The sequence below is a fragment of the Budorcas taxicolor genome, chromosome 10 (assembly GCF_023091745.1).
Source record: "Budorcas taxicolor isolate Tak-1 chromosome 10, Takin1.1, whole genome shotgun sequence".
NCBI lineage: Eukaryota > Metazoa > Chordata > Mammalia > Artiodactyla > Bovidae > Budorcas > Budorcas taxicolor.
In genome coordinates, this window is record NC_068919.1 from 73,820,858 (window position 1) to 73,830,054 (window position 9,197).

At 42.4% G+C, this 9,197-nt stretch overlaps 1 pseudogene; it reads left to right on the plus strand.

Annotated features, from left to right (window-relative positions):
- The first annotated feature begins 6,458 nt into the window (after positions 1–6,458).
- LOC128054827 (protein CBFA2T2-like) lies at positions 6,459–8,045 on the plus strand (annotated as a pseudogene).
- The last annotated feature ends 1,152 nt before the right edge of the window (positions 8,046–9,197 follow it).

Sequence of the window (9,197 nt, forward strand, 5' to 3'; positions counted from 1 at the left end):
CACATAATAATAACAGCTAATGTTTTTAGTCTTACTCTCTGTTCAATACATATTAAACACTTTCTTGTCATTGTCTCCTTTAACCCTCACAACAAGAATATTGCTCTAATGTTAATATCTCCATTTTACATGTGAAAAAACTGGAGTTAAGTAACTTGCCCAAGGTCACACAGAGAAATGTAATGAAGTTAGGATTTGAATTTAGGCAGTCTGTGTCCAGAGCCCATGCCCTTAACCACTATGTTATATTTCTCTGACAGTATCTAAATATTTTTAACATTTTTCTTTACATTTCTACTTCTACCCCTAATCTATAGGGGTCATTGTTTTTCTACCCACTAGTATTATATCTGAGGCTTCCCTGGTGGTGCTAGTGGTAAAGAATCTCCCTGCACTGCAGGAGATACGGGTTCAATCCCTGCATTGGGACAATATCCTGGAGGAGGGCATGGCAACCCACTCCAGCATTCTTGCCCAGAAAATCCTATAGACAGAGGAGCCTGGCAGGCTACAGTCTGTGGGGTCACAAAGAGTTGGACTGAAGCAACTGGGCACTTCACACATGCGGTATTATATCTGACAGCAAATAGACACTCAATAAATACTTAAAGAATGGATGAATGAATGAACAAGTGACTTCCTGTGCAGACTTTTCAATGTTCTTCAAACAGACTCTATTACACCACCACGCTGCTGTGCCCCACCTTATATAGCTCCCTCTGCCCAGCAGATTCCTACTAATCCTTTAGGCATGTGCTCAGATGTTGTATCCATGCTGTGTTCTTTCCATCCATCTTCCAAAGAGAAAAATAGGTCACATGGAAAACAAGTCACATAAGAAGGAACTAGAATCAGAATGACACAGGATTTGCCTGTTAATCAGATTAGCTAACAAAAGTCCCCAGGTCTCAATGGCTGAACACAATAAAATCACTCACCATCAGCAGAAGCTGAGGGCAGGGCTCTGCTATCATTAAGGGACAGAGGGTCCATCTTGTGATGACATCATCTTGGAGGTGTGGCCTGGAAGACCACCATGGATGGGAAAGAGCCAGCCTGGAAGCCAGTGCAAGCCTGAAGTAGGCACACCACTCCCACCCACACCCTGCCATAACTCAATCTCATGGCTCTGACCTAACTGCAAACAAGGCTGAGAAATGAGGCAGTCTTGCCCATGAAGAAGATGAAATAAATTTGATGAACACATAATATTCTTTTCACCAAAGCTCCTTCACAGTAATATGGAAAAATACCTTTGAAATTCTATTGAATAGTATCTTCATCTTAGCAAATTCTACACCCAGACACATTTTCAGTCAAGCATAAAAGTAGGATAAAGAAATGTTCAGGCATGCAACATCTCAAATGTGCCTGTTCTCAGGAAGCAACCAAGAAATATAAACAAGGAAGTCAATAAAGGAAGAAGAAAATATCAAATTCGGGAATGAGCAATCCAAGGCAGGAGAGAGTTGAAGAGAATCCAGAATAATAGTCAAAAAAGGCCCAGAGAACAGCAAACCCAAATTGAGCAGAAGGATATAAGGGGACCACATTTGAAGATGGGGAAAAGGGAAGGGGGCTGGTATATAAATGGACGACATACCACCCTGCTCCCTCATCTTCATCATAGAAAGTCAATAAACAACATCACAAATTTATAAATCTAGAAATTTCAATATAGGCATATTACTTAGAAATAGAGAAGTAAATGACAAATGGAACAGCTGAAAAAGAGTTGAAAAGTGTTACTCTAGGATAGTTGAACTTGGAAGTAGGGTGAGCTGAACTTGGAAATAGGGTGGGATACAGCCAGAGGATGCCATTTGTCATTCTAGCTCTTGGTAGAATATTTGAGATTTTAACCATGTAATGTTATTTTTTAAATAAAGAGGAAAAAGAGATAAAGAAGTTTTCATAATTTTTTCCTTCATCGTACCCAAAGCTCCCCCCACCAAGGACCTTGTTATGGCTTCAAAATGTCAAAGAGGGAAGAATGAGACAGGATAAATGCTCATTAATATGACACCTTCTTTGAACTCCAAACAGTATTTTTTTCACGTTCATCCAGTTCTTTCAATTCTTCAAAAAAAACACTGGCCAATGGTCCCATCAAATGGCCAACATCCACTGGATCATGGAAAAAGCAAGAGAGTTTCAGAAAAACATCTATTTCTGCTTTATTGACTATGCCAAAGCCTTTGACTGTGTGGATCACAATCAACTGTGGAAAATTCTGAAAGAGATGGGAATACCAGACCACCTGACCTGCCTCTTGAGAAACCTACATGCAGGTCAGGAAGCAACAGTTAGAACTGGACATGGAACAACAGACTGGTTCCAAATAGGAAAAGGAGTACATCAAGGCTGTATATTGTCACCCTGCTTATTCAACTTCTATGCAGAGTACATCATGAGAAACACTGGGCTGGAAGAAACACAAGCTGGAATCAAGACTGCCGGGAGAAATATCAATCACCTCAGATATGCAGATGACACCACCCTTATGGCAGAAAGTGAAGAGGAACTAAAAAGCCTCTTGATGAAAGTGAAAGAAGAGAGTGAAAAAGTTCGCTTAAAGCTCAACATTCAGAAAACGAAGATCATGGCATCCGGTCCCATCACTCCATGGGAAATAGATGGGGAAACAGTGGAAACAGTGTCAGACTTTATTTTTTTGGGCTCCAAAATCACTGCAGATGGTGACTGCAGCCATGAAATTAAAAGACGCTTACTCCTTGGACAGAAAGTTATGACCAACCTAGATAGCATATTCAAAAGCAGAGACATTCCTTTGCCAACAAAGGTCCATCTAGTCAAGGCTATGGTTTTTCCAGTGGTCATGTATGGATGTGAGAGTTGGACTGTGAAGAAGGCTGAGCACCAAAGAATTGATGCCTTTGAACTGTGGCATTGGAGAAAACTCTTGAGAGTCCCTTGGACTGCAAGGAGATCCAATCAGTCCATTCTAAAGGAGATCAGTCCTGGGTTTTCATTGGAAGGACTGATGCTAAAGCTGAAACTCCAATACTTTGGCCACCTCATGTGAAGAACTGACTCATTGGAAAAGACTCTGATGCTGGGAGGGATTGGGGGCAGGCGGAGAAGGGGACGACAGAGGATGAGATGGCTGGATGGCATCACTGACTCTATGGACATGAGTTTGAGTAAACTCTGGGAGTTGGTGATGTACAGGGAGGCTTGGCATGCTGCAATACATGGGGTCGCAAAGCATCAGACATGACTGAGCGACTGAACTGAATTGAACTGAATGGTCCCATCTTCCTGAGTAGTTTCAAGGGAAGAGGGGAAAACAGATGAGGCCATGAACACAGCCCCTGAAATATCACTAGTGACCACCACCCATGTCTGCCTCTCCTTCATCTTACCAAAAAAAAAATTAAAAATAAGACATTTTAGGCATTTTTCTGAAATCAATGTGCTCTATGTGCTCTTTATCTAGTTTGACGTGACTGTTTTGGTGATCACCCATAAGTATTGCCTTCCAAAGTGCTGGTACAGCTATCAGTCTTACCTGTCTAATTTCAATAATTCACTTTTAGTTTTTGTAGGCAACGTTTGTCCATTTCTTGGCTTTCTTGCTACCCTTCATGCTTCTAAAAGTTTACCAGCAATAGTTCTGCTGTTAGTTCTGTAAGATCTATTAGAATGTCATTTACTTGGTCCTAAATACTTGACAACCTAGACAGCATATTAAAAAGCAGAGACATTACTTTGCCAACAAAGGTCCATCTAGTCAAAGCTATGGTTTTTCCAGTAGTCACGTATGGATGTGAGAGTGGCCTATAAAGAAAGCTGAGTGCCGAAGAATTGATGCCTTTGAACTGTGGTGTTGGAGAAGACTCTCGAGAGTCCCTTGGACTGCAAGATCAAACCAGTCAATCTTAAAGGAAGTCGGTCCTGATTCATTGGAAGGACTGATGCTGAAGCTGAAACTCCAATACTCTGGGCACCTGATGTGAAGAACTGACTCATTGAAAAAGACCCTGATGTTGGGAAAGACTGAAGGAGGGAGGGGAGAGGAGAAGGGGATGACAGTGGATGAGATAGTTGGATGGCATCACTGACTCAATGGACGTGAATTTGAATAAGCTCTGGGAGTTGGTGATGGACTGGGAAGTCTGGCATGCTGCAGTCCATGGGGTCACAAAGAGTCAGACACAACTGAGTGACTGAACTGTAGGGGCAAGAAGTCATATAAAGAGCCTCAGAGCTTAGTACTTAGTTCATTTGAACCGAAGCATTTATCTCCTTAGGGTTCCCACAGCGCATTGACCTAACATCCATCATTGTTACATCTGTGTACAGTTTTTTCCTGCCTGAGACACAGTGAGCTTGAAGGTAAGGACAAAATCTTAGTTTATTCATGTCTGTAGGATTAAATACACAATTCAGAATATTCTATAATATTCTACATGTTCAACACATGTTTATTAAATAATGATTGTAAACTCATAGTTCATGGAAGAGACAAAAACAGCAAGTCTGATATGTTTCAAATTCAGGGAGGTACAAGGCTTTAGCATGTCACTCAAGATAAATTTTAATCTAGGAACACACCTCTTCCCTGTGCCCGCCTCGTTCTCTTTACTTACTTAAGAACAGAAATCTGGTTTCTAGATTCTGCCACTTGTTTTTTTCCATCATCATGAAAACAAGGGTATTCTCTTTCTTTGAACTGCGTGTGCTCACTTAAAAAAAAAATTTTTTTTTTTCTTGGAGTATAGCGGGCTTCCCAAGTGACACAGTGGTAAAGAATCCACCTGCCAGTACACGAGGTTTAAGAGATGTGGGTTCAATCCCTGGGTGGGGAAGATCCCCTAGAGTAGGAAATGGCAACCCGCTCCAGTAGTCTTGCCTGAAAAATTCCATGGATAGAAGAGCCTGGCAGGCTACAGTGCGTGAGGTTGCAAAGAGTCAGACATGACTGAGTACACACACACAAACACACACACATAATTGCTTCACAATGTTGTATTCATTTCTACTGTATAGCGAAGTGAATCAGCTATACATATAGCTATGCACATAGCTGAGCCACCAGGGAACCCCATATAAACATATACATATAACCCTTCTTTTGTGGATTTCCTTCCCATTGAGTCACCAAAGAGCACTGGGTAGGGTTCCCTGAACTATGCAGTAGCTTCTCATTGTGCTCACTCTTACAACTAAATTTAAATACCATAGAAAGGGTCCTGATTGGTTTCTGCTCTTCAGTTAATCCTTGTCTAAGGCCCCAGCTTGTAGAGGGTGATCAGACCCCCTCCTGGGGAGGGCACCTGTGTGACAATTCCAGCAGCATGGTTATTCTATGAGGCTTTTGTAATCAGAACCTCTCTCTGAGGATAGTTTACTGACACTGGAAGTTCGTCATGGTTACAGAGCACTTTGATTTCACAAAAATAAGAGGTCTTCTCTGCTGAGGTGGCAAGTGCTGTTTTGTTTAATCCAGATTAACTGGGGAAGAACCACAAGTTCAGTGTTAAAGAGCCAAGATTTCTCTCCCCTCGCTGAGCCAGCCTGCTCAGAAGATAGTGATACGTGTTTATAGTCACTGAGTTGAACTGAAGAGAAAGTCAAGCTGGAAGGCATTTGTCTTTCAAAACAGGCCACCAGAAGCAGGCTCCTGCTCTATCTGCCCATAGAAGTCCTCATATTCCCCACCCATGGGTCCTCTTGGTAATAAACAAATGCAGCTAAGAATTTTTATTTGGCATATTTATAAGAGCCTGATCAATGTTACCTAAAAAGAAAAATAAAAACAAAAAGGTGACCAAATCTGAGTACTGGGCTTTGGCTTCAGTCAGTACAATGCAGGCAAGAGCTGGGGTCCCAGGCTCAGACTAACTTTCTACACCCAAGAAACAACAGCGATTATATCAACCCTGGAACCTCAGTGGGAGAGTCAGTGTTTAATGGAAAAGTGCTCTCCTCACTGTTCTGCCCCTGAGCCTGGAGATTAGATGTCTGTGTTGCTATTTCATACCTGACAACAAAAAATATATATATATAAATGACATCCAGTGCTGACAAGAATGTGGTACAGATAATACATCAAAATTATGGAGATGCTGTAAATCGGTACAAATCTTTGGGAAAATAATTTGCTCATAGATCTTAAAAGTCATAGAAAGTTTCCTACCATCTCATTCCTGGAAATTTATCCTAGTGGGGGAAGAAAAGATCTAAAATTAGGATACAACTTTGCAAAGTGGACTTAATGTAGCATTATTTTACAAACTATTATAGCAACAGGAAATATCCTAACCATGCAAGGATAAGAAAGTGTTAGACCATGGTCCAGCCACACAATGGAAAAGTATTTATCAATGAAAATTATTATAAAGACTGTAGCATGTGGTAAAGCACCTCCAAAGTGCCTGCTAGGGACCCGGGCCGTGAATGGAGGCAGAGGTGTGTGGCAGCAGTGCTGGGCGATGGTGGGCATCCCTGGAACGGCCGCTTTCCAGCTTGGTGCTGACAAAAGGGTGCCAGCGATGCCTGGATCTCCTGTGGAAGTGAAGATACAGTCAAGATCCTCACCTCCCACCATGCCACCCCTTCCACCAATAAATCCCGGAAGACCCAAGCCCGTGTCATTCACTCCTACAGCATTGAGCAATGGCGTCAACCATTCTCCTCCTACACTTAACAGCCCCCCATCACCACCACAAAGATTCAACAGCGGTCCTGCCCCTTCCACATCATCTGCACTAACTAACCAACAGTTGCCAGCCACTTGCGGTGCTCGGCAGCTCAGAAAGTTGAAACACTTCCTCGCCACTCTGCAGCAGTTTGGCAATGACCTCTCACCTGAGACGGGGCGGGGGAGAAGGTGTGGACTCTTGTTCTAGCACTGGTCAACTCAACAGTAACAATTGAAGAATTCCATTGCAAGCTTCAGGAGGCTACAAACTTTCCTCTTTGTCCTTTTGTTATTCCATTCCTCAAGGCCAACCTGCCTCTGCTGCAGCGCGAACTGCTGCACTGCCCTTGGGCTGCCAAGCAGACCCCATCCCAGTACCTGGCTCAGCATGAACACCGTCTGCTCAACACAAGTATTGCATCCCCTGCTGACTCCTCTGAGCTGCTCATGGAAGTGCATGGAAATGGAAAAAGGCCCAGTCCAGAGAGGTGGGAAGAGAGCAGTTTTGAAAGAGAGGCAATTCCTCCTGAACCTCCTGCCAAGAGAGTGTGTACCATTAGCCCTGCTCCCCGGCACAGTCCTGCCCTCACTGTACCCCTCATGAATCTTGGGGGCCAGTTCCATCCTACCCCTCTGCCTCTTCAGCACTCCACCTTAGAAGATATCGCAACTTCCCACCTATATTGTGAGCCCAGCAAGATGATAGAACATCAAGAAGTTCGTGATAGACACCACAATCTTAGTCTAAATGGAGGCTATCAAGATGAGCTGGTAGACCACTTGACAGAAAGGGAATGGGCTGATGAATGGAAACATCTTGATCGTGCCCTCAACTGCATTATGGAAATGGCAGAGAAAACAAGGCGCTCCATGGCAGCCCTGTGGCGCTGTCAAGAAGCAGACCGTGAAGAACTCAACTACTGGAAAAGACAATTCAAGGAAAACACAGATGAGGAAAACAGGGAGTGAGGCGGTCTCCAGGCAGCACAGTCCTGGGAGCACAGATTCTCTCAGCAATGGTTCTCCGTGGGAATTCAACAGTAGGCTGGAACAGGATATGTATCTGTGGAGTTTTGGAAAAAGACTGAAGCTGTGAATAAGGTGAAAATTCAGGCCATGTCAGAAGTACAGAAAGCTGTTGCTGAGGCAGAGCAAAAAGCCTTTGAAGTGACTGCAACCGAGAGAGCTCGAATGGAGCAGACAATAGTGGACATCAAACGGCAGGCTGCAGAGGATGCCTTTCATAAACAAGCAGGAAGAGTCAACGGAGAGCTGCTGGAACTGTGGCCACAAAGCCAGTGAAACCTGCAGTGGCTGCAACATTGCACGACACTGCGGCTCTTTCCGCCAGCATAAAGTGCCCTTACAAAGGCCCTAGTACAAAAACCAGGACAAGAGGGCACCAGAAAAGAAAGCTATAATCTTATTTTTCTTATGAATACTGATATAAAAATAACAAATAAACTGAGCAATTGAATCCAGCAACATACTAAACAAATAATATACCATCGCCAAGTTGGGTTCATTCTAGAAATACAAGGATGATTCAGTAACAGGAAATAATCTGTTCATATAATTCTCCATATTAATAGATCAAAGGAGGAAAAACACATGATGTCATCTCAACATAGGCTGCAAAAGCATGTAATAAAATAAATATAATAGTTATTCCCAATTAAAAATATTTAAATTCTTAGTAAAATAGGAAAAATAGGTGTTTTCTCAATTATCTGTATATCTACACATACATACGTAGCTATATTGAGCTTTAGTTATTTAGAACTATAAGAATGCAGCAACAGATGAACTGATGAGTTCCTTAAAGACTAACTGAGTGCAATGACTATTTAAAGGTTCAAAGGCAAATCCTGTTCTGATCTTTGCAGATTGTACCTTTAGGTACAAGTTACTTTACGTCTATACTCATTAGAATGCTTTGAGCTGCAAATTATTCCCCTTCTCAATATTTTCCAATAGCTTTGCTTTATGCAGATAACAATTCCACATGTTCCATGAACCCACATATTCTCACCATTGCCTCCTTCTTACCACCAATCTCCATCTCATTCACCTATACCAGTAATTTGGGTTTTTCCTAAAGACATACCAAGCACATTTCTGCCTTGGGACCTTTGAACTTGCTGTTTCCCCTGTCTAGAAAGTTCTTTCCTCAAATGTTTTAATGGCCCACTCCCTCACTTTATTCACTTGCCTGACCAAATAGCAAGCCTCTCAGATATATGACCCCCAATCAACACTTCCTGTCTTCTTACCCTGCTGGATTACCTGATATCATTCTATGTATTCATATGTGTACTGGTTTTTTTCTGTTAATAGAAATTTTGTTTCATGAGGATAGGCACTTTGACCATATTGTTTAGGACAGCGCCTGGCACATAGTAGCTGCTAAGTAGGCAGTAGGTTAAGTGAATTGTTGAAATAAAGAGGAAACTATGACTCACACATATTTAAACAATTAAGAAACTTATTATCTCACAAAGCTAAATCCCCAAGGTAGGACTAGGTCCAG